General features: G+C 45.4%; 1 long non-coding RNA gene across 1 annotated transcript; it reads right to left on the reverse strand.

The window, feature by feature from the left end:
* Nucleotides 1-437: 437 nt before the first annotated feature.
* On the reverse strand, nt 438-25,277 carry LOC309613841. Its single transcript, XR_014235909.1, has 3 exons — nt 24,246-25,277; nt 1,321-1,463; nt 438-488 (listed from the first exon to the last, which is right to left on the reverse strand). It is a non-coding gene; the product is annotated as an uncharacterized lncRNA (long non-coding RNA).
* Nucleotides 25,278-26,744: the final 1,467 nt, after the last annotated feature.

Below are 26,744 nucleotides of genomic sequence, written 5' to 3' on the forward strand. Positions count from 1 at the left end.
AGATTTGGGGTCTGCTGTTCCTTGCCCACCTCCCACGCTGCTGTCAGAACCTGTACCAAAATGTCACCGTCACAGCAGACACCCACCACCACCCCCCAGCGTGTATAAAGAGCCATATGTGAATTATCTCACTTAATCCTGTAAGGTCAGCAGTCAAGGTACTATTTCCACTTTACAGAGGAAGAAACGGAGGTTCAGAGCAGGTGACACCTGGCCAGGTTCACCCAGCCCAGGAGCAGTACCAGGCAGCAAGAATCAGAGGCCAGATTCCTAACCACTGGGCTCCACTGCCTCTCACCTCTGGGCAGAGGCAGGGCTGGGGCCCTGGAGAGCGGAGGCCCTTTGTCTCACTGCCCTCGGCTGTCCCTGCTCAGCCCAGTCGCTCACCTGAGAGCCAGGTCCAATCCGGATAGCATCTGGGAGAAAACCTCGAAATTGCCTTCCCCTTCCAGCTGCGGGGCCACGTGGCTCTTCTCCAACAGCATCGTCTGCCAGGGGAGAGGACAGGCGCCGGTCAGCACGAGGCCCCGCTAGGCTGCCCGCACACCCCCACCAACCCCCAGGCCCACTCTTCGAGGCAGCACCTCAGGCCCCAACTTGGCTGGACGCCTCCAAATCAAAACGTGCCAGGCCTTTGTCTCACTGATTCAGAGTCCACGCAGGCAATCAACGAATGCAACGGGCTCATTCCGATGAAGGAATCCAAGGGTACTAACAATTAACCCAGAGCCGCCCTCCAACACACTCTTATGCAACCGAAGCCCTTAATAACTTGACCCACATGGTGATGCATGGTAGACTTTCAGGGCCGGGACAGAAAGGGATTTATTGTGCACCAGCGAGTCTGGGTATTCTCCTAGCTCCACATACAAACAACCCTTCTAATAACCTAATCCTGTTTTCTGTTCAAACAGAATGTTGGTGGGGGCGGGGGGGGGGGGAAGGGGAGGAGCCAGGTGATTTCAGAGAGAGGAACAAACAGGCCATGTGCCTGTCACACACGGGCTGCCGCAGAAGGCCAGCGAGCGCCTGTTTAATTTCAGCTTACGCTTTTAAGACCCAGCTAATGAGCGGCTGAATTATGTATCTACTCATGAATATTTCATCCCTGTGATACTCCGAGGCACAGACGAGCTGGCCTGCTCCAGGAGGAGATGTCTGGGCACTGAGTGAGGTGGGGAGGAGCTGGCCTTGGCCTGGGGAGCGATGACCATTTAGACACATTCCAGGGTCCCAGCTGGAGGCGTGGGCCCTGCTGAGTGGGGCTGAGGCTACTGCAGCCCTAAAGAGCCCCCTCTCCCTCCCACCCAGAGGCCTCACCTGGAGCTGGGCGGCCGTGACTCAGCCTGTGGCGTTCAAGTCCAGTGACATCACCATGGAGCACCGGGTGGCACGGCGGCTGTGGCCGGTGAACACGGAGCCAAAGGCCCGGAGGACAGTGAAGGTGGCTCGAATCTTCTCCACTGGTGGGGCACAGACAGGGCATCACCCGTGGCCCAGGTGCTGCCACCCCCACCTCTCACAGGACCCCATTCTGGCCCCAGGCCCCAGCAGGGGCCCCTCCACTCCCCCAACTCAGCTCTAAGCCACACCTCTTCCGCTGCTGGGCTGGCCCTGTGCTGCAAGCAGGGGCGCGGGGTGAGCAAGAGTGAGCCCAGAAGGGGAGATACACACACCTAGGATTGGTACGATCTGAGTGACAAGGGCTGCCCTAGGGCCTCCTGGGCCTGGTGGAGTCTAGGAGGAGGGCAGAGCATTAACATTCTTGGACCTGCTGTCGGGGAACGCCCATCACAGCCAGCTCAAAAAGCCCAGCAGTCCCAAGCTTTTTAACATAACTATTTAACAAGCACCCACTATGTGCTAGGCACCTGGATACAGCCTAGCCTGACTCCCACTCCCCCAACACACACTTTCAGCAGATCTACATTCTGGGAGGGCCTCTCCTTGCTGTATCCCCAGCTCCTCACAGGGCTCTAACCTGGGCCAGGTGCAGAACAGGTGATCAATAAAGCATTGGAATAAGCCCAGTGGAGAAGCAGGATAGTACAATGGTTAAACAAGCTTGAATATGGCCTCTCCCCGTTGTTAGTCACCTGATTTGGAGCGAATAAATTAACCCCCCTGTGCCTCAGATACCCCATCTATAAGATGGGGGTAATAATAGTACTTACTTACCTCATGTGGTTGCCACAAAGACTAAAAGCTTTAATAATGTAAAGTGCTCAGAACATGCTCCAAATGTGGTGGTGTTAGTATTGTTTGTTATTATTAGAAAAGCAATACTGCCTGGGCCATATATTCTCAGCAGGGGGAATACTGCCCCCAAGAGGGCAGAAACTGATTCTTGAGGATGGGGGCAGTTTTCCTTTCTTATGTATAGAATAGAGCACAGATACACACACACACACACACACACGTCTGTGTGTGTCTGTATATATATACACACATACACACACACTGCATAAACAAATATATGGTGAATCTATGGCATTAACTTTTCATGGTGGGAGACGATTAGGAGAAAGAACAACTAAAAAGGCTCCTCAGAGGGGCAACAATACATTGAGAACACTGGCCCAGGGGTAACAGCTCTGGAGCCAAACTGTCTGTGTTTGAATCTCGGTGCTAGGATGTATGAGCTGTGTGGCCTTGGGCAAGCTGGTTAACCTCCCTGCGTTTTAATGGCCTCATCTATAAAATTCAAATAATAATAATGTCTACCTTATAGGGATGTTTTAAATAATAAATAAGTTAACCTGCTTGGAATAGAGCCTGGCGCGTAAGTCCTCAGCAAGCATTTACCACGATCCCCATCAATATTGTAATTATTATCACCAACTGACACTATTTTTTATTGAAGTATAGTTGATTTACAATGTTGAAACTCTTTCTTTAATGCCCAGCTCAAACATCATTTCCTCAAGGAAGCCCCCCGGCCCCTTCTCTGTGCTCCCTCCGCCTCTCCCCTCCCCAGCTCGGCCAGCAAGCGGTGCAGAGCACTGGAGTCTGGCACAGATGTGCAGCTGAGTCTCCCTTCCGGCTGTCAGTGCCTCCTTGTCTTTGTTTTTACTTATCGGGTCCTCTGCACAGTCCAGTGGGCTGTGCGCTGCACAAGGACACCACACCTAAGGGCACAGCATTTATATCAGATAGCCATAGGCCTGTATACTTATTAGGATGATGGCCCAGAACGTGGTGGTCAAGTGTTTGGTTCTAACAATGTCAATGCGTGACGACGGTTCCACATGTGGCAGTGAGTGTCTTAGGCAAGGAGTACCTGTTTCTAATTCACACAAAAGTACCCAACAGACTAGGGGTGGCCCTGCCCAGAAGCCAGCACAGGGTCTGCACACAGGTGCTCAGTGAACGCTAGCTGAGCAGATATAAGAAAGAGCCGCCCAGCACCCCCTCTGACTCTCCCTTCCCTTCCCCCACGCCACCGCCCCCACCACGTCCCAGCTGCACGTCACCTGGAGACCACTGTACCTGAGACCCTGCCATCCACACTGCCTGCCATCCCCACCAGGTGCTCCAGGACCTGCTCGCAGCAGGTGGTCTTGCCAGCACCGCTCTGGCCCAGGGCCACGATGCTCTGGTCCCTCTGCTGGCTCAGCAGAGCCCAGTACGCCCGCTGGGCCAGGGAGCCAACGTGGGCGGGTAGGCCATCCCAGCAGCTCCTGGGCACCTGCAGGAAGAGCGCCGGCATCAGCCTTCCCACCCAGCCGGGGCCCAGGGAGCACTCCACAATGCTCCAACCCGGCCTCAGGCCCAGATCCACGTCCATGCCTCCCATCCTACTCCAGCCTTGTCAGAGACGTCGTGCATTTTTCTGGGGAGAGCCCAGCCTGGAGATCTAGTCCTGCCACTGGCTCGCTGTGAGTCCTTGGGCAGCCTTGGACCCTGCTCTGAACCTGGCCTCTTCTTCAGCCAATGAGAGGCTTGAACTAAAGCTGCATTAGCTCATGGGGCTCATCTCACTTGCTACACAAAGGACTGGATCGTACCTGTCTGAAATGAAGCAGGTGGATAAAATGGCTCAATTGATGAGTGACGTCTGCCATGGAAACAGAATGGGGCATGGGGGAATTGGCGGTACGTGTGCTATGTATTTGCTATAACAGATTTAGATACCGGAAGCCCCTTTGACTTCATTCATTCATCCATCCATACATCCATTCACTCAGTAAAAAAAAAAAAATTCATTGAGTGTCTACTACATAGCAGGCACTAACCCAGGCACTGGGGGCACAACACTACTCAAGGCGAATAAAGGAAATCTCTGCCAACCGTGAGGAGATATCATTATACACCTATTAAGATGGCTAAAAAACCGGTTTTTAATTTTTTTTGACACACTACCAAGTTCTGGTTAAGATGCAGAGCAAGTGGAATTCTCCCACAATGCTACACAATACAGCCACTCTGGAGAACAGCTTGGCAGCCTCTTTTACAGTGATACGTACACTCGTCATCCAACTGAGCAACCCCACTCCTAGGTATTTACCCAAGAGAAATGGACATTTGTGTTCACCAAAAAACCCTCTGTCACTGGTTATATTGAGTAGGTATTCAAAATCATCAACAACCTAGAAACAACCCAAATGTCCCTCAACTAAAGAACTAAGATAACCAACCACCCTGGTTTTAGCACTGAAAGTCCCATGTCCCAGAAAAACCATTCCCTCCCACGGAAACCAGGACAACTGGTCCCCCTCCGAACAGATAAACAAAGCTGTGCAATAAAATACAATAGAATAAAAGAACTAACGGCTCACAGCTGCAACAATATGGGTGAATCTCAAATGCGCTGTGCATTGTGATAAGTGGAAGAAGCCGATTCCAAAGGTTACACGCAGTACAATCCCATTTATATGACTTTTCAGAAAAGGCACAACTAGGGAAAAGGGACAAAAGAACAGATTAGTGGCTGCCCAGGGCGGGACATGGGGGAGGGGATGACCACAAGGGTATGGAGAACTTTTGGGGGTGATGGGAACTGTCCTGTAATTGATGGCAGAGACAGTTTCACAACTATACGTGTTTGTCAAAAACTTACAGAAGTGAACACTAAAAAGGGTGACATTAACTGTATGTAAATTATACCTTAATAAACCTGACTTAAGACAAAAAAAGCCCTGCCTGTAGAGCTTGCTTTCCTTTGGGAGAAGACAGATGATAAAAAACCAACTAATTAAATTATACTCAACGGGAGTCATTTGAAAGCCATGAGCTTGGATGAGATCACCAAGGAAGTGGGCGTTTAAAGAGGGAGACAGAAGAGGTGTAGGGATGGGGCACCCAGACTTGGAGAGATCAGGGACCAGCAAAGGAGGCTGAGAGGGAGGGCCAGCGGGACAGAAGGAAAACCAGGAGAGCGGAATTCCTGAGCTGCGGAAGGGAGTGATGGCAGGAGGAGGGAAGGACCAGCCCCTGAAGTGCTGCTGAGGGTCAAGTCAGAGGAGGCCGGAGAATTGTCCACTGGGCTTGGCAGCATGGAGGTCACTGTGACCTTGACAAATGTCTGCTTAGCGTGGTTTTCAGGGAGAACGGAAGAGGGCGGTGGAGGTAGTGAGGGCAGTAGAAAGGCACCAAAGGGAGCAGGGAAACGGGCCTGGCTGGAGGAGGACCTTGGAAGCCCAGGATGCTAAGCGGGTGACAAGTGGGCTAGCATCCACCCTCCCAGTGGCTTGGCAGGACCAGGGGCACAAACTCCGGTGTGGCGGCCCTCCCCCTCCCCGAACCCCCAGCCTGGGGCTAAGGAGCACCCCCAGTGCACTGTTGGCCTTTCCTACCCCGAGGCCCCCAGGAACAGCAATGAGTCCCCATCCTGACACAAATCAAAAGGCTCACAGACCTACTAGAGAATGGACCTGAGGATATGGGGAGGGGGAAGGGTAAGATGTGACAAAGTGAGACAGTGGCATGGACATATATACACTATCAAACGTCAAACAGAGAGCTAGTGGGAAGCAGCCGCAGAGCACAGGGAGATCAGCTTGGTGCTTTGTGACCACCTAGAGGGGTGGGATAGGGAGGGTGGGAGGGAGGGAGATGCAAGAGGGAAGAGATATGGGAACATACGTATATGTATAACTGATTCACTTTGTTACACAGCAGAAACTAACACACCATTGTAAAGCAAGTATACTCCAATAAAGATGTTAAAATAAATAAATAAATAAAAAAGGCTCAGCAGGACCCCAAACCTGGCAAAGTAGGACAAGCCGCCACACTGGCTGGACACAGCCTAAGGGAACGCAGCGGGCAGGGGGTCCTGAGGTCCGAGCCTCGGAGCCACCTGCCGCTTTGGAAACATAAAGTTCAAGGGCCAGGCTATCCCAATCGTCAGCCTTCTCAGGCCTGCAGGGGAACAGGGAGGATTCTGCAGACCCAGGCCCCACAGTCACACACAGGTACCCCCTGCATGCTTGCACACGGGCATGCTCAAGGGCACACGCACCCAACAGCTGCAGAGGCCTCTGCACACAGGTGTGCCCATCTACACCCCACGCAGTCACAGCACACTCACCCCAAAAGAGGCCTGCACCCCCAGGCACGCACCCAGCTCCCAGCCACCCGGCAAGCCCAGACCCCCAGTGAGAGAGGCCCCCAGCCCTGCCTGGAGCCCTCCTAGCCCATCTTCAAGGAGGCCTCAGTCCCAGCCTCACCGCAGGTCTCTGCTCCCACCTGGTGGCCATTTGAGGAACCAGAGGGGACTCAGCCAAAGACAGAAGGAAGCTGTGGGTGTGGGAGGCAGCGTGACTTGAGGGGGACCCACGCCCACCGCAGGGTTACAGGGGCTTAGGGGGATCACGGGACTCAAGTTCCTCCTACCAGGTTGGGTCCCAATCCCCGCACTTTTAGGCTCTTTGACCCAGGCCGTGTAGCAGACGCCGCAATCGAGGACAGTCACGGTCGAGAGAACTGGGCTTGCGGAGAGACCTGTGACAAACACCCCTCCCAGGGGCCCCTAAGGAACCAGAGCAGGCTCTCGGGGCCTTGGGCTGCAGTAACAGAAGCACAGCCTGCCTGGCAACGGAGGGGAGAGTGCAGCGTCGCCCTTCCAGGCTAATGAGAACCTACTGTATAGCACAGGGAACTCTACTCAATGCTCTGTGGTGACCTAAATGGGAAGGAAATCCAAAAAAGAGGGGATATATGTATATGTATAGCTGATTCACTTTGCTGTACAGCAGAACTACGCTCAAATAAAATTAATTTTTAAAAAAGGTGCCTTTTGTTATGTTAATGAGGTGACTTTTGGAAAGCCAAATATATATGAGATGACCAAATATATATATATATATATAATATTTTTTTTTTCCTTTCTAGATTACCAGTTTATTATAAAAAGATCTAACTCAGGAACAGCCATATGGAAGAGACGCACAGGGCAAGGTATGGGGAAAGGGGTGCAAAGCTTCCATGCTGTCCCACCTGGCACCTCCCTGGGTACACCAATCCAGAAGCTCTCCAAACTCCATTTTTTTTTTTTTTTTTTAAATAATTTTGAAGAACTTTTTTTAAAAATTATTTATTTATTTATTTATTTTAGTTGTGTTGGGTCTTCGTTTCTGTGCAAGGGCTTTCTCTAGTTGTGGCAAGCGGGGGCCACTCTTCATCGCGATGCGCGGGTCTCTCACCATCGCGGCCTCTCTTGTTGCGGAGCACAGGCTCCAGACGCGCAGGCTCAGCAGTTGTGGCTCACGGGCCCACTTGCTCCGTGTCATGTGGGATCTTCCCAGACCAGGGCTCGAGCCCGCGTCCCCTGCATTGGCAGGCAGACTCTCAACCACTGCGCCACCAGGGAAGCCCCAAACTCCATTCTTTTAATTTCACTGAAGCTTCGTTATGTAGACAGGATTAACTGATTCAACCTCAAGCCCCTCTCCCCTTCAAGGGGGTGGGGGGGAGGGTGGAAGAGACTGAAAGTTCCAATCCTCTAATTCTGGTTGGTTCCCCTGGCAACCAGCCCCTTCCTTAGGGGCTTTCCAAAAGTCACCTCATTAACACAAACTCAGGTGTGGTTGAAAGGGTTTTGTTATGAATATCAAAAGACACTCCTATCTGGAAATTCCACGGGGTTTAGAAGTTTTGTGCCAGGAATGAGGGACAAAGACCAAATATATATTTTATTATACCTACTGCCTAATACTAAATCTTACTGCTAATAAGGTAAGTACAATTAAAACGATAGTGAAATACCATTTTCACCTATCAAATTGGCCACATGGAAAAGTCTGATATTACTCTGTGTTGGTGAGGATACTGGGGAACAGGCAATCTCATACACTGCTAGTGCAAGTATGAAGGGCAGCATCTGCTGAAATTTTCAATGCATATTTCCTTTAATCCAGCAAGTCCACTTTTGTGGGCAATTCAGAACCCTCTCTAGAATAAGGGTCCGCAAATTTTTTTTTTTCCAAAAAGGGCGAAAATGTAAATATTTTAAGGTTTGGGCCACGTGGGAGATGGCCAAATATATATTTTTGGTCTGAATGACCAAATATGTATTTTTCTTCATAAATCACAATATTGCACCCAGCTCAATAAAAATCTCCAAATGCTTTGCACATCAGCTGGCTTTGACAAGTCTTCACCTCTCCCCCCACCCCCTTCCTCTCTCCCTAAATCATGCTCTGAGTGTTTCTTGAAGAAATAGAAAAATCTTGGCTCCTCCAGCACATTGCCTCTCCACTCTCCATATTTGTGGTTGCCTCACTGACCCAGGTTGGCCACACGTCCCTTGCCAGCCACCTTACAGCCTGGTGAGATCCTGGACCTCCCAGATGGGCCTCCTGGCCTAGGGATGACCAGTAATATTTCTCTCAAATGCTAGCATCTACTGATCTGTAGTTGGGGACTGCCTGGAGTGTTGTATTGAGAAGGATCCTGAGCTATGGCTGAACTAGCAAGAAAGTGTGTGGTGATTGACTAGCAATGTCTGCCATGGGCGCAGGAATGGTTCGGAGTGGTGCCTGTGCCAAGTATTTGCCATTTCCAGCCTGGGGCTTCCCCTGCCACAGTGAGGCAAGAGGCTGGTCAGTCTTTTGCTGGGAGGCTCCCCTGACTGCTCCATCACAGGGCTGTCTTTCTACCCCTGCTCCCTTGCTACCTGGAGTTTTGCTGTCTAATACGGCAGCCACTAGCCACATGGGGCTATTTCAATTTAAATGAATTAAAATTAAATTAAAACCTCAGGGGCTTCCCTGGTGGCACAGTGGTTAAGAATCCGCCTGTCAATGCAGGGGACACGGGTTTAAGCCCTGGTCCGGGAAGATCCCACATGCCTCGGAGCAACTAAGCCCGTGCACTACAACTACTGAGCCTGCGCTCTAGAGCCGGTGAGCCACAACTACTGAAGCCCACGCACCACAACTACTGAAGCCCGCGTGCTACAGCCCGTGCTCTGCAACAAGAGAAGCTACCACAGTGAGAAGCCCTCACACCACAACGAAGAGCAGCCCCCGCTCGCCGCAACTAGAGAAAACCCGTGCACAGCAACGAAGACTCAACGCAGCCAAAAATAAATAAATAAATAAATAAATAATTTAAAAAACACACACGTAAGATGATTTTTTTTAAAAAAGATCTGTATGTAGAACACTGAGCACCTAAGGGCTCGATTATGGGCTGTTATCATTCAAACGGGACTGATACAGAACTTTTCAAAGCTTCTGCTTCTGAGGTTTACACGTGCTGCTATGCCTAAGCCGGAAACTGATCATCACCATCTTTACATCACTTTGTGAAGTCATAACAATGGTGTTATGCATCTAGGGTTTTACAGGCAGTCCCAATTTCACATATTTAACACATTCTCCTGCCAAGAACCAAATACTTTATTTCAAAAATAAAATTACACTTCAGAACATAATATGGTAACCAGAGCCGAACCTAAGCTCCCACAATAACAACCAGAAAACTGGACAAAGTATATGAAGTAACTGTTTTCAGACACAGAAGGGGCTAGAGTCCCTGAAAGAAGGGAAGCAAGCTAGGAGGACCCCAGGCTGCGTCAGCTCTTCGCCTGGAGGCACTTTCTGAAATGTGGTGCTGGGAGGGGGACCCAAGCAGACCATGGTGGTCCTGCCGAGGCAAAGGCACCAGGAGTTCACGGAAGACGAGGTGCCTGGAAACACCAGAAAAATAAATGAAATGAAGAGCTATATAGCTATTATAAGCCAGTGGTGATGACAACTTACTAGGATATACTCAATCCAAAAGAAGACTGGAGAAGAAAAAAGCAACAAGGAAACAAATAATACATACGAGATTTAAATCCAACTAAACTGGTAATTATTCAAGTGTAAATGGTCTAAATAGTCTAATTACAAGGCAGAGGTCAGAGAACAGACATACCATGCAAACACCAATATCAAGAAAGCTCGAGTGATTATAACAATATTAGACAAAGTAGACGTCAGAACAAATATATTATTACCAGGACAGACTTCTCATCATGATAAAAGTGGTAGATTCATCAAGATGACATAACAATCATAATGTGTGTGTACTGGGAATTCCCTGGCGGTAAGTGGTTAGGGGTCCATGCTTCCACTGCAGGGGGCACAGGTTCAATCTCTGGTCGGGGGACTAAGATCCCGCAAGCTGCATGGTACGACCAAAAAACAAAAAAATACCGTGTGTACCTATCACAGGAGATGCAACAATGCCTCTCCTAGGCACTTACCAAAGAGAAATGACAGCATTTGTTCACAACAAGACTTGATGAAAAATATCCATAGCAGCTTTACTCATAATTTCCCTGAACTGGAAACAACCCGATGTCCATGAAAAGTGAAGTGTGTTAATAAGTCCATACATTGGAATACTATTCAGCAATAAAAGAAACAAAAACCCCAACACAAGCAACATGATAATGAACCTCAAGGAAGAACATGGTGCTGAGGCAAAGGGGCCAGACCCAAAAGAGTGCATAGGATTTGATTCTATTGATAGGATGTTCTAGAAAAGGCAAATATAATCTATTGTGACTGGAAGCAGAAGCAGATCAGTGTTTGCCTGGGGCTGGGTGGGATGAGCTATTTAGAAACGGGCCCAGAGTGTACTTTTTAAAGTGATGGAAATGGTCCATATATGGATCGTGGTAACAGGTACGCGGGTGCACACTTTTGTCAAAACTCAAACTCTATACTTAAATTGGATGTATTTTATTGTGAGTGTTTTATACCTCAATAAAATTGCTTTTTAAAAGAACAAAAGCATACAGCATATTTATCAGTAAACAAAGAAAAATTAAGTAACAACTGGATCCTTAGACATGTGGTATCTCACGAGAAGGAAATCAGGCATATTCTGAAAGAGATAAGCTAAAAAGTAACACTAGAAGAAAAGGGCCCAAATCAATGTTCCCAATAAGCTATCCTATTTCAAGTTCTCTTCCATCACCAATTCTGAACCCACTTCTTGGTTTAAAAGTAGAAGCCACAAAACAAACCTAATTTCAATCTTCTGAAATAGTCATAGATTATATGGTAAGCAAATGAATTCTGAAAGAGCAAACTTTGAAGACAATGAATTAAAAAATAAAATCAAAGCAGTGAAATATTTCCAGTAAGGAAAAAAAAAAAGATTTCTTTGGAGAGTAAGTGCCTCTTACAAGGGAAGAAAGAATATGTGCTTCTTGAAGAAGCTGTCCTAGTTGCTCTCACTGTGTTCTACTGTTATAAACAGTCTCTTTGAGGGACTAAAGCAATTCTCTCTGCCCCCACCTCCATCCACACTTTGCTGGGATTTCTCTTGGAAACCACCAAATCACAAGACTCTTCTCTGTTCATCAGCGAGCAGAGTTGGGACAAAGCTCTGAACTCTAAGGCTGACCTAAAAGCATCACGCAGAACACAGAGCGGGTGTGACAATACTCTTCAGCAGACGGCCCACTGTGCAAAGCAAGCAAGTCACCTTAATTCCGAGATGCATGAACACAGTCATCGCCCTACACCCTCAGGCTCTTGCCTGAGCCTTTCTTTCACCTTCTGACCCCAGCTGAACCCAAGCACATGGTACCCTGCAAGCCCCTGTGCCTCCCACCCGCTTTTGTACCACAGCACAATTCACTGCAAATCTATCCTCCCATCTTCAGATGACTTCTCACCACCTCCACTGCTGGCCGCTGGTCCCAAAGCCGGGATCATCTCTTGCTGAGCGCTGCAGCATCTCCTGCTTCTTGCTTCCACAGCACCGAGACGATGCTGCATGAGCACTTGAGTCAGGGTGTGCCGCCCCAGTGCTCAAACTTTCCTGTGCCCCATCCCAGGACCAGTAAAAGTGGAGATCCTCGTGATTGCCTAAAAAGCCTCGCCAACCACCCCCCACCTGTCTCGCGGTCCCTCGCACTCAGCCCCTTGGCTGCAGCCACCTTGCTCTTCCTCCACCACGTGGTTCCAGTCTTAGGGTCTCTGCCCTGCTGAGCCCTCTGCCTGGACCCACTTCCCCCCAGTACACAGGGGCTCAGCCCTCACACCTCCCCAGGACGCTGTTCAACCGTCCCTTTATAAGTGGTGCCTTCTCCAAACACCCTTTTGAAACTGCCGCACATACCGGCAAGCCCTGCCCCCCTCTGGCCTCTACAATTCTCCACAACATTTACTACTGTGCGGACAGTGTGTATTCGTTGGTCTGTCTCCCGCCCCCCCCCCCAACCCCCCGGTAGAATGTTAGCTCCAGGGACTTCCCTGGTGGTCCAGTGGCTAAGTGCAGGGGGGCCCGGGTTCGATCCCTGGTCAGGGCACTAGATCCCACATGCCACAACTAAGAGTTCGCATGCTGCAACTAAAAGATCCCACGTGCCACAACTAAGACCCAGCGCAGCCAAATAAATAATTAAATAAGTATATTAAACAAAGAATGTCAGCTCCATAGGGGCACCCATAGCAGTACTACTCACGGATGCATGGTACACAGTGAAAGTCACTGAACGAATGACGGAATTTTTAGTAGATTTCAAACAAAGCCCGAGAACCACCTCATAGCATATCTCTACATTTCCTGGTCTTGACTTTGACTAGAAGTAGGAATACTAAAATAAATCAAAAATAATGTATAAAACCCTCAGAAAAGGTATCTCCCAAAGAGCTAAAACCAGGGGATATTAATGACAGTGCACTGCCACCTGGAATTTCAGGCGTTTGGGGCTCCTAAAGTCCTAAACCCGCCCAATCATCCCTCTACTGTCAGTTCAAAAAGCTGACGGTCAACTTTTCCAGTAGAGGTGATGTTTCCTGGGTCCTTAGAACTCTCTAGGAATATATATTAAGACCCCAGCTTTGCTAATATTGCTAGAGCATGTAGCATTTTCCCTTAATTATGTGGACCCAGGCAACGAGACAGCTACAAAGTTGAGTCAGTTGCAGATGTTGGCTGATTGGCTAGACTTTCCTTTTGGCTAAGAGTGGTTTCCCCACACTTGCCGTGGGATCTAAACTCATGGCTCTGAAACATCACCAGTAGCCCCTTCCAAGAATTTTGGAGACTTCTGGGCAGTAGTAAACACTCCTTACAGCTGTCTGATACTGGCATGCCAGAGGTCTGTGGGTTTCACATCCATCCTTTTGCAGAGTGAGCTGGTGTCAGGTGGAAAGTCCTCTGTGGCCTGACGCTGTTCTAGTCTCCCCTATGTGCTGTTTTGTTTAATAAGACATTTCCAGTGGAGCACTTCATATATATTAGATTCTCAATGTCTCATTCAACAAAGCACATAAAGCAGAGACCTGTGCACTGCCCCCAAATTCTGGATTTTAGTATCATGATATATTAACTAGGAATTGTATAGTTTATATGCTTTTTTAAAAAACAAACTCCAGCACTACTTACAATAGCCAAGACATGGAAGCAGCCTAAATGTCCGTCCACAGATGAATGGATAAAGATGATGTGGTATATATCAATATATACACAATGGTATATTATGCAGCCATAAAAAAGAATGAAATAATGCCATTTGCAGCAACATGGACGGACCTAGAGATGATCATACTAAGTGAAGTGAGTCAGACAGAGAAAGACAAATATTACATGGTATCACTTATACATGGAATCTAAAAAAATGATACAAATGAACTGATTTACAAAACAGAAATAGACTCACAGACATAGAAAACAAACTTATGGCTACCGAAGGAGAAACGTGGGGAGGGATAAATTAGGAGTTTGGGATTAACAGATACACACCATTATATATAAAATAGATAAACACAAGGACCTACTGTATGGCACAGGGAACTACATTCAGTATCTTGTAATAACCTATAATGGAAAAGAATCTGAAAAAGAATATATATATGTATAACTGAATCACTTTGCTGTACACCTGAAACTAACACAATATTCTATCAACTATACTTCAATTAAAAAAAAACCCAGGGCTTCCCTGGTGGCGCAGTGGTTGAGAATCTGCCTGCCAATGCAGGGGACACGGGTTCGAGCCCTGGTCTGGGAAGATCCCACATGCCGCAGAGCAACTAGGCCCGTGAGCCACAACTACTGAGCCTGTGCGTCTGGAGCCTGTGCTCCGCAACAAGAGAGGCCGCGAGAGTGAGAGGCCGGCGCACCGCGATGAAGAGTGGCCCCCGCTTGCCGCAACTGGAGAAAAGCCCTCGCGTAGAAACAAAGACCCAACACAGCCAAAAATAAATATAAATAAATAAATTTAAAGAAAAAAATTTAAAAAAAAAAAACCCGAGGCGTGCTCATTTCCCCACTAACTTTTCCTGGTGACAGACGGAAAATAGCAGTTGTGAAGTGCCTACCTCCTATTCAGGCTCTGCTTTTTGGGGGATGGGCAAACTTGGTCACATTATTTTAACTAGCATAGAAAATACTAGTGCTGTGTTTAGTACACAGGTGGCCATCACTGTCTTAAACCAACAGTAATTCCCATCAACCATGGGCTCAGAAGAGCTCAGGGAAAATTAAATAGCAACCACCTACAAGATCAGAGAGAGAGTTGCCAGCCTGCAGATCAGGGGTCTGGTGGTCACATGCCAGGGTTCCTATAGTTCTAGTGATTAGCAGATGTTAAAGGATTGTGCCATTCCAGCAGAAGTGTAGCTCTTCTGAATTTTTCTGGGAAGAGATAATCATGGCTGATCTTAGAACCTGAATGATGTCTTGTAAGAGGAAAACCAGCCCAAATAAACTGGTTTAAAATAAACGAACAAAATACAACGAAATTTCTCATAGGACTGGTTTAAGCCTTTTTACTCTCTTTGAAAGCTGCCACAGTTTTCTCAGATGTCCCCAGTTTTCAGAGCCGCAGAGGCTGCGTGGCAGGGCAGGTGGCGTCTCCAACCCGGGGCGCCAATACCCAGGCTTGTGGGAGCCAACACAGATAAGGAGTCAGCCCAAAGGACTGCCTACCAGTGGGGTTTGGACTCACAGCCTTTCCCTCTTCTTCAGTGTCTTTCCTCTCTAGGCGGCATTTCTGTCTAGAGATGCAAGTTGAAAGTGCAGAATCTGTGTCCATCATTTCTGTGGGTTCCTCACCACCCGTTGCCTGTGGCTGCCTGGCCTCTTCAATTGAAAATCCAATCAGCTGTGCTTAGCCAAGTGTTTACCTCTGCTGTTTGAAAGTTTAAATGGATCTTTAACTCTTTCCCTCACTAGAAGTCTCCACAAAGCCATGGATAATTGATGCAGGGTTGAATGGGGCCTCAGGTTTTCTTCTCTTTTGGGGCTGGTGGCTCTCAGCTGGAGGAAGTTTTACACGTCAGACAGGGTGGGACGGCGGCCATCTGTGACTGTCAATCAGGGAGGCTGTTTGTCTGGGGAAGGCCCTGCACAGGGACACAAACAAACTCTTCCAAACAAAGGTGGAAACAAAAGAGAAAACAAAGCCTGAAGGGGGGTTCCCAGGTTAAGATTTCCCTCTCTACGACCACAAGCAAAAGGGCTCGATGTTCTATCATTTAACTCTGCTCTTCAAGTCAGAAGTTGCACAGAGGTTAAGTATTTGCAGATTTTAGCCACCTACCATGTTTTGAAGCACAAAGCACTTCGAGCAATAATTTTATAATCATAAAATAGGCTGGTAACTTTGTTCCTTGAAACTGACAAAAAAGTAAACCTAAAATGTTTTCCTCTGTGTCGCTTATTTTTTTTTCAGTACTTCTGTGGTCCTGTATTTTGCATATAATTACCAAATTAAAAAAAGAGGTCTCTATGTCATGTCTGTGTCCATCTTTCTTTCTACAGGCCTGCTTAGAAAATCCTTTTAAAAAGAACTTTGGGGCTTCCCTGGTGGCGCAGTGGTTGAGACTCTGCCTGCCAATGCAGGGGACACGGGTTCGAGCCCTGCTCTGGGAAGATCCCGCATGCCGCAGAGCAACTAGGCCCGTGAGCCACAACTACTGAGCCTGCGCGTCTGGAGCCCGTGCTCCGCAACGAAAGGCCACGATAGTGAGGCCCACGCACCGCGATGAAGAGTGGCCCCCACTTGCCGCAGCTAGAGGAAGCCCTCGCACAGAAACGAAGACCCAACACAGCCAAAAATAAATAAATAAATAAATAAATAAATAATAATTTAAAAAAAAAGAAATTTGTAAGGTAGCAATTTCTGTCTTTCCAATGTATCCTTTTTATAATGAAACATACATTTTTTTTCAAAGTCCATGGCAAGTATATTTCTTATGCCTTAGCCCCAAACGCCAAATATAATTTATGCATTCTTTCAACCCGAATGTTCTTTGAAAGCATGCTAAATATGTTTGAGACCAACGTTAATAAATATTTAAGAAATTAAAGTGAAAAGTAAAAATCGAAAAGAAAAGGCACCAGACTGGAAAGAAAGGAGTACATTTGTTTTTATTCAGAGACAGGATCTTACATGTAGAAAATCCTGAAGAACTCACACACATACACACATACACAAATCTACTAGAACTAATAAATTAGTTCAGCAAGATTGTAGGATACAAGATCACCATACAAAATCCAATTCTATTTCCATGTACTAGCAATGAACAACCAAAAATGAAATTAAAGAAACAATTTCATCCATAATAGCATCAAAAACATTAAAATATTTGTGAATAAATTTAAGAAGACACATAAGACTGAAAACTACAAAGCACTGCTGAGAGAAATTAGGGACGACGTAAACAACTGTAGAGACATTTCATTCATGGATTGGAAGACTTAATGTTGTTAAAATGACAGTTGTCTCCAAATCTATACATTCAACAAAATCCCTACCAAAATCTGAGTAGGCTTTTTTTTGAGGGGGGGCAGAAATTGAAAAACTGATGCTAAAATTCATATGGAAATGCAAAGGATCCAGAAGAGCCAAAAACAAGTTTGAAAAAAAAAGAAAGAAAAGAATAAAGTGAGAAGATTTTTATTTCCTGATTTCAAAACTTACTATAAAGCTACAGTAATCAAGACACTGTGGGACCAGCATAAGGACAGACATATACATCAACAGAACAAAACTAAGAGTCCAGAAATAAGTCCTTAAGTTTATGGTCAATCAATTTTCAACAAAGGTGCCAAGACAATCCAACGGGGGAAGAAAACGTTTTTATCTTCAAACAAAAAAACAAACATTTTTCAGACAACTAGATAGCCACATGCAAAAAAAGATGAATTTAGACCCTTACCTCACGTTATACATGACAACTCAAAAATCAAACAAAGACCTAAGAGCTAAAATGCTAAAACACTTCTAGAAGAAAAAGAGAAAAAAATCTTTGGGGAATTCAGTTAGGCAAAAAGTTCTTAGATAAGACACTAAAATTCATTCCAAAAAGTTGTAAACTGGACTTCAAAATTAAAACCTTCTGTACTTCAAAAGTCACTATGAAGAAAATGAAAAAGAAGCCACTGACTGGGAGGAAGTATTTGTGAATTATACACATGATAAATAACATAAATAAAGACAATCAATTTTTTAAATGGGCATAAGATTTAAATAGATATTTCACCAAAGAAGATATAAGAATGGCTAATCACCACAAACATGTCCAATATCACTAACTGTTAGGGAAATGCAAATCAAGACCCCAATGAAGCACCACTTCACACCCACTAGGAAGGCTAGAATCAAAGACAACAGCAAGTGTTGATGAGGCTATGGCAAACCTGGAACTCTCATAAAATGATGGTGAGAATGTAAATGTAGTATAATTTAGAAAGCAACTAGTGATTCCTTAGAAAGTTAAACATGAATTCACCATACAGCCCAGCAATTCCACTCCTAGTTACATACCCAGGAGAAATGAAAACATACATCCACACTTGTACGTGAATGTGAACACAGCAGCATCGTTTGTAATAGACCAAAAGTGGGAATAATTCAAATGTCCATCAACTGGCGAAGGGATAAACAAAATGTGGTCTATCCACGTAATGGAATATTATTCAGCAACAAAAGGGAACGAGAGACCGGAACACACAACGTGGATCAACCTCCAAAACCTGGTGTTAAATGAAAGAAGCCATGTGCAAAAGACAAACAGTCTACAACCTGTAAGATTCCACTCATATGAAATGTTCAGAAAAGGAAAATTACTATAGAGACAGAAAGCAGATTATTGGTTGCCTGGGGATGGGAGCAGGAAGTGACTACAAGTGGGCACAGGGGGTCTCTTTGACACATGGAAATGTTTTAAAATTAGACTGTGGTGCTGGCTGCACAACTCAGAGTTTACTAAAACTCATCAAATTTACACTCATAGTGAGTGAATTTTATAACATGTAATAGCATGCCTCGATAAAGCTGTTTTTCAAAGAGTAAAAGTTGCAAAATTTTGTTTTGACCAAAACCATGTTTCAAAGACACCAATTCTCACACGAATTCAAAAAGATCAATATTCAGACTCTGGATTAAGCTCTGAAGTCAGTGTGAGAAAATGAAATGTCTTCCATGGCAATAATGATGTGACGTCATAGTACTTTAACCATGATGTTCTTTATATATGAGAGTAACATTTGCATACTTTATGAATTAAGCATCTATTTTGGAGTCTCCTTATAATCGGAAACATCCTTCTCTAACAGGAGAGGGTATGCAGTCAGAGAAGTGAGTAGATTGTCAACAGACAGATGGAATTTATCAAATGTTATGTGCCCCACTTGCATATGATGAAATTATTTCAGTATATCACAGAAGAAAATGGTAGCAAAACATCTTAACCACACAAATTGATTTTAACCGACAAATTGATTTTACTGTCTATTTGATAACCAGTATCCCTTTAAAACCATTCTTTCAATGAGCCAAACCCAGGACACTTGTCAATCTCTAAATGAGTAAGTTTTACTGACAGCAAATTAGGAATCCACTTCATTGATGTCCGTTAAGACGTATGGTTTCTATGTTAGGATGAGGAAGATAAAGGCAGCTGTCATTTACTTAACCTTTTTTATTCTGGAAACCGGCAATTAAAAACAAAGAAGTTAAGCATTGATCCTGCTCTATTAGTCTTCTATTGCTGTGTAACAAACACCCACAAACTCAGTGACTTAAAAACACCGCTAATAAATACCTCCCAGTTCTGGAGGTCAGAAGTCCTGGCTGGCTCTGCTGGGTTTTCTGCCTAGGGGCTCACAAAGCCAGAATCAAGGTGCTGGCAACCTGGGTTCTTATCTAGAGGCTCCAGGGAGGAATCTGCTCCCAAACTCATTCATGCTGTTGGCAGAATGCAGGTCCGAGGGCTGTAGGACTGAGGTCCCCGTTCCCTTGCTGCCTGCCAAGGAGGAGGGGTCACCCTCAGCTCCTCGACACACTCACAATCCTTCTCATGGGGCCCCCTCCACCTGCAAAGTTGCCAAGGGTGCGTCCCACCTTTCTCCTGCTTCAATCTCTCTGACTTCTGCTGCCGGCCTGAGGACATTCTCTGCTTTTAAAGGGCTGGTGTGAGCAAATTCAACCCACCCAGAACACAACCTTAATTATATCTGCAAAATCTCTTTCAGCGGGTTACCCCTGGGAGTAACCCCTGGAGGCTTTTAAAAGTCACGGGAGACGTCGCAGAAATCTGCCAACCGCACCTGACTGTCTTTACAGGCAAATATATAGCGCAAGTGGATGAGTAAAAAGCAGTCAACGTGGAAGGAATGGCATGATTAGCAAACTCACCGCTTCCTAACTTCCTAATAAAATAATCGATTTATGCAGAGATCGTCAGTGAAAATGAAACGAATGGCAGATGACAGCTGAGTGAGGAGCCGGAGAGCTGAGCGCACCTGAGCCCACTTTAGAGAAGTGACGGACGGCAGAGCGGCCCCTACGTGTCACGTGCCTCTTGCTACAAAGTCCGAACCTAACACGCTAATCCAGCTGTTGGAGCTGGCTTTCGGCTCATAGGAAATTTAGGAAGCAGAAGTGCAATTTAAATGACACCACGAAAAAGCAAACAGAGAAATCCAGAATGTGGAACACTCTACAGCCGGCCCAGTTTCTTCAATACGTCAATTACCTGGGGGTGGGGGTGGGGGTGGGGTGGGGGGCTGTTCTGGATTAATGGGATGTTATTACCAATTACAATACAAGAACAATATTTGGATCCTGATTCAAAAAACACAAGAGTAAAAGGACATTTTAAAGTTAATCAGAAAAACCTGAATATGGACTCAGTATTAAAGTAAGAATCATCATTTTCATTGGTTGGCATAAAGGTCTTAAGGTTGTATGAGAAAACATTCAGATTTTTTAGAGACGCACATAGGGCTGAAATGCTACGAGGGGTTTGCTAATTGCTTTAAAATATTCCGGCAACCACAAGAAGAGGGGATGGACAAAGCAGGTACACAAAATGTTGAAACATACCGAATCTGGCTGATGTATATGCATGGGGGCTCATTGTTCTGGTCCACTTTTACCCCGGACTAAACATTTTTATAATAAACGATTTCATTTAAGAGATTTCATTCATTGAGCATCTGCTGAGAATCAATCACTGTGCTCAGGGCTTCGCATCCACTTCCTGCTGGATCCTCACTACGGCCTTATGAAGCAGGTACCATTTGTATCCCCACTTTTATAGCTAAGAATATGAAACAACGACCAGTGTGGGGTGTAGCCGACAGGCCTGCCAATTGCCCGCCACCCCAGCGAAGCCTCAGAGGCCAAGGAAATGAAAGATTTCTACATTTTTTGGTTTCACAAAGCAGTCTGACAAGTCGCCTGCAGCCCGCGTTGGAGGGCGATCCCCCAAACCATGCGCCAACCGCAGCACAGGGGATGCTGGAAGGTTCGGAAGGAGACAAAAGGCGGAGACAGGTAGAGGGTGAAAGAGAAACAGAGGGACCACAGAAAAGCAACAAGGTGGAAACACACGGAGACAGTCACGGAAAGGGGCGGAGGGAAGAGATGGGGAGACAGTGGGGAAGAGGGATGTGCTTGAAGGGGGATGTCACAGACCTAGAGTCAGACAAAGCTACTGCAACCTTGGTCCACCTTCCACTCTGCCCCACCCCTCACACCAACCAGAAAACGGGAACGCCTCGGAGCAAAGGAGGGACCAGACACGTTCAGTATAGAGCTCTGTCCACCGTGTAGTTACAGATCCGTGTCAGGCACGGTTACCTTGTCCTCTCTCCCCATCCCCCAGCCCCCATCCCGTGACCTTCTCCCCAGACAGCTCACCAGCTCCAAGCTCAGAGTCAGGAGGAAGGGAAGGAGGAGTTATTTATTTATCTAAACCATGTTTCAGTTTTTTAATGGCCTAACTGAGATAAAAGTCACAGACCCTCAGTGCCCAGCAAAGCTGTTCTCAGCGGGGAAAGTCTGTGAGGCTGAAGTTAATAGCGCGAGGGCCACGTTAATGCCACTAGGGGGTTCAGATCAGAGGCTCCTGGAGGCGGCTTCAGGTGACCGTTTAATCACAACGGAAAAAACGGGTCTGGGGTTTGCAACGTGTGACTGGGGGGGTGGGGGGAGTGGGGATGGCAGAAAGGGGTTACAGGAGGGAGCGTGGGGAGCAGAAAACACAAAGGAAGACAGACTCCTCAAACAGAATCCTCAATGCCTTTCGGAGACTGGAACTAGACCTGCAGAGGAGGGCAGCCCTGTCACACCGACCCCCCCACCCCGCCCCGGGCATGTTAATAACACGGAACCACTTGCTCAAATTACACGTTAAAAAACACCTTCTTGGCCTTCCCTGGTGGCGCAGTGGTTACGAATCCGCCTGCCAACGCAGGGGACACGGGTTCGAGCCCTGGTCCCGGAAGATCCCACATGCCGCGGAGCAACTAAGCCCGTGCGCCACAACTACTGAGACTGCGCTCTAGAGCCCGCGAGCCACAACTACTGAGCCCGCGTGCCACAACTACTGAAGCCCGCGCACCCTAGAGCCCGTGCTCCACAATAAGAGAAGCCACCACAATGAGAGGCCTGCGCACTGTAACAAAGAGTAGCCCCCGCTCACCGCAACTAGAGAAAGCCAGTGCGCAGCGATGAAGACCCAACACAGCCAAAAATAAAATAAAATAAAAAATAAAATAAATTAAATTTAAAAAAAAACTGTAAATGACGCCTGCCCTCAAAAAATGCCCTGGGGTAGGGCATAGGCAAGGAAATTCAACACATGACAAATTTTTCAAGAACTCAATATGAAGAGGGAAGGTGTAGTCACTCTTTAAAAAAAAAGGAAAAGAAAAAAAAGGACATGCCTGAAGTTCACTATAAGGAATTCTTAGCCATATGCAAATCCAACGTCCAAAAAGGTTTCAGCTCACACCAGTCAAATGACCATCAGCAAAAAGTCTACAAACTATAAATGCTGAAGGGGTTGTAGAGAACTGTGTACCTTCTAGCTGCTGGTGGGATGTAAAGTGGTAACAGCACTAACACAAACTGAATGGAGCTGCTTTAAAAGGTAAAAATTCAGCTACCATATGATGCGGCAGGGCACCTTTTGGGCCTATAACCTAAGGCCACCAGAATCGGAAAGACAGAGGCAGGCAAATGTGCACTGCAGCAATATTGAAATAGCCAAGATATGGAAGCAAAAAAAAGGTCCATAAACAGATGAATGGACAAAGAAGAAGTGGTATATAGACAGAATGGAATATAAGTCACGAAAAAAAATAAAAGAATGGCATATGCAGCACCACACATGAGCCTAGAGATAATCACACAACGTGAAGTAAATCAGAATGCGAAAGACAAATGCCTTTTGATGTCACTTATGTTATCTGAAAATTCATAAAAATGAACATATTTCCACAGAGAAAGGCAATCTCAGATTGAGAAGACAAACTTATGGTTAAGCCAAAGAAAAGGTGTGAGGAATGGATAAATTAGGATATTGGGGTTAACACACATATACTAATACGTATAAAATATATAATCCCCAAAGACCTATGGAATACCAAGAGTGGTCTACTCAACACTCTGTAATAACCTACATGGAAAAGAACCCAAAGATCAATAGATATATGTATATGTGTAAATGAACAAGATTCTGTACACCTAGAAAAAAAGACATTTTTCAATCAAGTTTGCTCTGATAAAAACTACAACTTAAAGACACAGACAAGAATTAAGGAGGCTAAAACTTATGGGGGTTTGTCCTGGCACATTCCACTCTAATCTGCAACCTAAAAGCACAACTTGCAGCAAGGTTCTGTTTCCCTAGCAAGCAGAGTTGGCAACGTAGAAGTCTTCCCACCCTAAGGCCGTTTCCTCAAACAGCAGCTCAAATCTACTGCTAATGGTCACTAATAGTCACAAGGACTGCAGGGCTGTAAATGACTCATGCCCTCAAAAAATATCCTGGGGCAGGGAATGGCCAAAAAATCCAAACGCGGCAAATTTTTCAAGAAGGCAATTAGAAGTTGTAAGTTTAGCTCAATCTTTAAAAAAAAATGAAAAGGACATTGATAAACGCAAAACATCAGGAATTGTCAGACGCATGGAAACCCAATCTACACAAAGGTATCACCTCACACCAGTCAGAATGACCATCAGCAAAAAGTCAACAAACAATAGATGTTGAAGAAGTTGTGGAGAACAGCATAACCTCTCGGTCTAAGTGGGATGTAAACTGGTAACAGCCAATAATAGGAACAGAATGGCAGTGTGTTTAAAGGTAAAAAGTGAGTCACCATATGATCTGGAAGGCCCACTATTGGGCCTGTCACCTGTGAAAGCCAGAATCCAAAAGACACGGGATGGAAAATCGTGTATTGCAGCAGTATTTACAATAGGCAAGACATGGAAGCAAACAAAATGCCCATCAACAGATAAATGGACAAAGAAGAAGTGGTATACGTACCGAATGGAATAGTAGCCTCGGGAAAAAAATGAACAATGCCGTTTACAGGACTACAGATGAGCCTAGAAATAATCATATTAGGTTAAGTCAGTCAAAAGGGAATGACAAATATCCTATGATATCATTTATACATGTTATCCTAAGATTGCTACCAATGAACATATTTCCACAGAAAAAGACACTCACAGACTTATAAAACAAACTAATGGTTAACCAAAATGAAAGGTGGGAGGATGGATAATTTAGGACTAAGGGGCTAACATACATAGATTAATGTATGTTAAATGTATATAAACATATAACATATAAACTATATGAATTATATAATCACTAATACATAGAAAATATATAATGACAAAACACCTACCAAATACCAAGGGAGGTCTACTCAACATTCTGTAATAACATACATGGTAACAGGATCCGAAGATGAACAGACATATGCATGAATCATTGAGCAGATTCTGTACAGCCAAACAATCACAACACTCTAATCAAATTTACTCCGATAAGAAATAGAAATTAAATTTAAAAAGCAAACATAAGTAAGGAGACATAAACTTCTGGGGGCTTGTCCCAGCACATTCCACTCTAATTTACAACCTTGGAACACTACCTCCAGGAAGACTCTGTTGCCCTAGTAACAAGAGTTGAGAACGAAATAATGCTGCCACCTTGTGGCTCTTTCCCACAACAGCAGCTTTAAACCCAGTGCTAATGGTAGCTTAATAGTCACAAGGACTGCTGGGCTGTAAATGACGCCTGCCCTCAAAAAATGCCCTGGGGTAGGGAATAGGCAAGGAAATTCAACACATGACAAATTTTTCAAGACGTCAATATGAAGAGGGAAGTTGTAGTCACTCTTTAAAAAAAAAAGGAAAAGAAAAAAAAGGACATGCCTAAAGCTCAGTATAAGGAATTATTAGCCACATGCAAATCCAACGTCAAAAAGGTTTCAGCTCACACCAGTCAAATGACCATCAGCAAACACTGCAGGATTCCACTCCCTGTGCTTTGTGGCTGCTTCCCACTAGCTATCTAGTTTACATTTGGTAGTGTATATATGTCCATGCCACTCTCTGACTTCACCCCAGATTACCCTTCCCCCTCCCTGTGTCCTCAAGTCCATTCTCTATGGCTGAGTCTTTATTCCTGTCCTGCCCCTAGGTTCTTCATAACCATTTTTTTCTTTTTTTTTAGATTCCATATATATGTGTTAGCATACGGTATTTGTTTTTCTCTTTCTGACTTACTTCACTCTGTATGACAGTCTCTAGGTCAATCCACCTCACTACAAATAACTCAATTTCATTTCTTTTTATGGCTGAGTAATAGTCCATTGTATATATGTGCCACAGCTTTATCCATTCATCTGTCGATCCTGCCAACACTTTTACTTTACTCAACTGAGACCAATGTCAGACTTGTAAGGTAATAAATTTACGATGTTTTGAGTCACTCAATTTGCGGTAATTCGTATGAAAGCAATAAAAAACAAATACAGAGGTCCTACAAGAGCCAGGCTATATATTTATATTTAAGTATTTCTAAAATGAATTTAACCCTGTGATTCACAGCAGCAGCAGCTTCCAAGGGATCCCACCACACACCTGAGGCGAAAGCAGCCTAATAAAGAAGCAGTGACAGCAGCAGGTCACTGCCCCACACTTGGGGTAGAGGGGGATTTGATCTACTGTAGCAGCAGCGTAGCCTGAATGGGAATGCATCCTCCTGTGGCACTAGTCCCATCAGCATTAGTCTAATCTGCTAGCATCTGCTGTGCCAACAGGCCCAACGCATACAAACCCTCCAACTCAGTAGCATTAAGTGAGCCAGGCTCAGTGTTTCCTGAAACTCATATCCAATGGCACTGGAAAGCCCAGATATCACCTACTGTTATGAAAACATAAAAAACAATAACAGAAGACTGGCAACTTCAGAAAGAAAAGGGGAAAAATGGAATGGGTGAAAACAAGTGGGATAAATATAAGAGACTATCATTAGCCTCATGAGTTTCTTAAATTCCCTATGATGGTCAAAGCAAAAATTATGACACCATCTGATGTGGTTCTCAATGTATATAAAGGAAATACTACAGAAAATCATACTTTAAAACTGGGGACTATTAAGAGACCTAAATGGAAGTAAAATTTTGAAACTTCACTTGAAGTAATAAAAGACAGATTCCAGTAGGCTATGATAAGTTACATATGTATAGTGTAAGGCCAAAAGCAACCACTAAGAAAACTATACAAACAGTATACACAAATGATTATAAATAAATTAGATTAAAATGGACTTACCAAAAAATGTTTAAGTAACCCACAAGAAGGCAAAATAAGAGAAACACAGGATTGAGAAACTAAGGTAAAAGACAAAACAAAAAATAAAATGGTAGACCTAATCTTTAACATAGCAATAATTACATTAACTGTAAATGATCTAAATAACCAAGTCAAAGACAGAGATTGGAAGAGTAGATGAAAAAATCACAAGCAT

Source organism: Balaenoptera borealis (genome assembly GCF_965194805.1).
Source record: "Balaenoptera borealis genome assembly, chromosome: 1".
Taxonomy (NCBI): domain Eukaryota; kingdom Metazoa; phylum Chordata; class Mammalia; order Artiodactyla; family Balaenopteridae; genus Balaenoptera; species Balaenoptera borealis.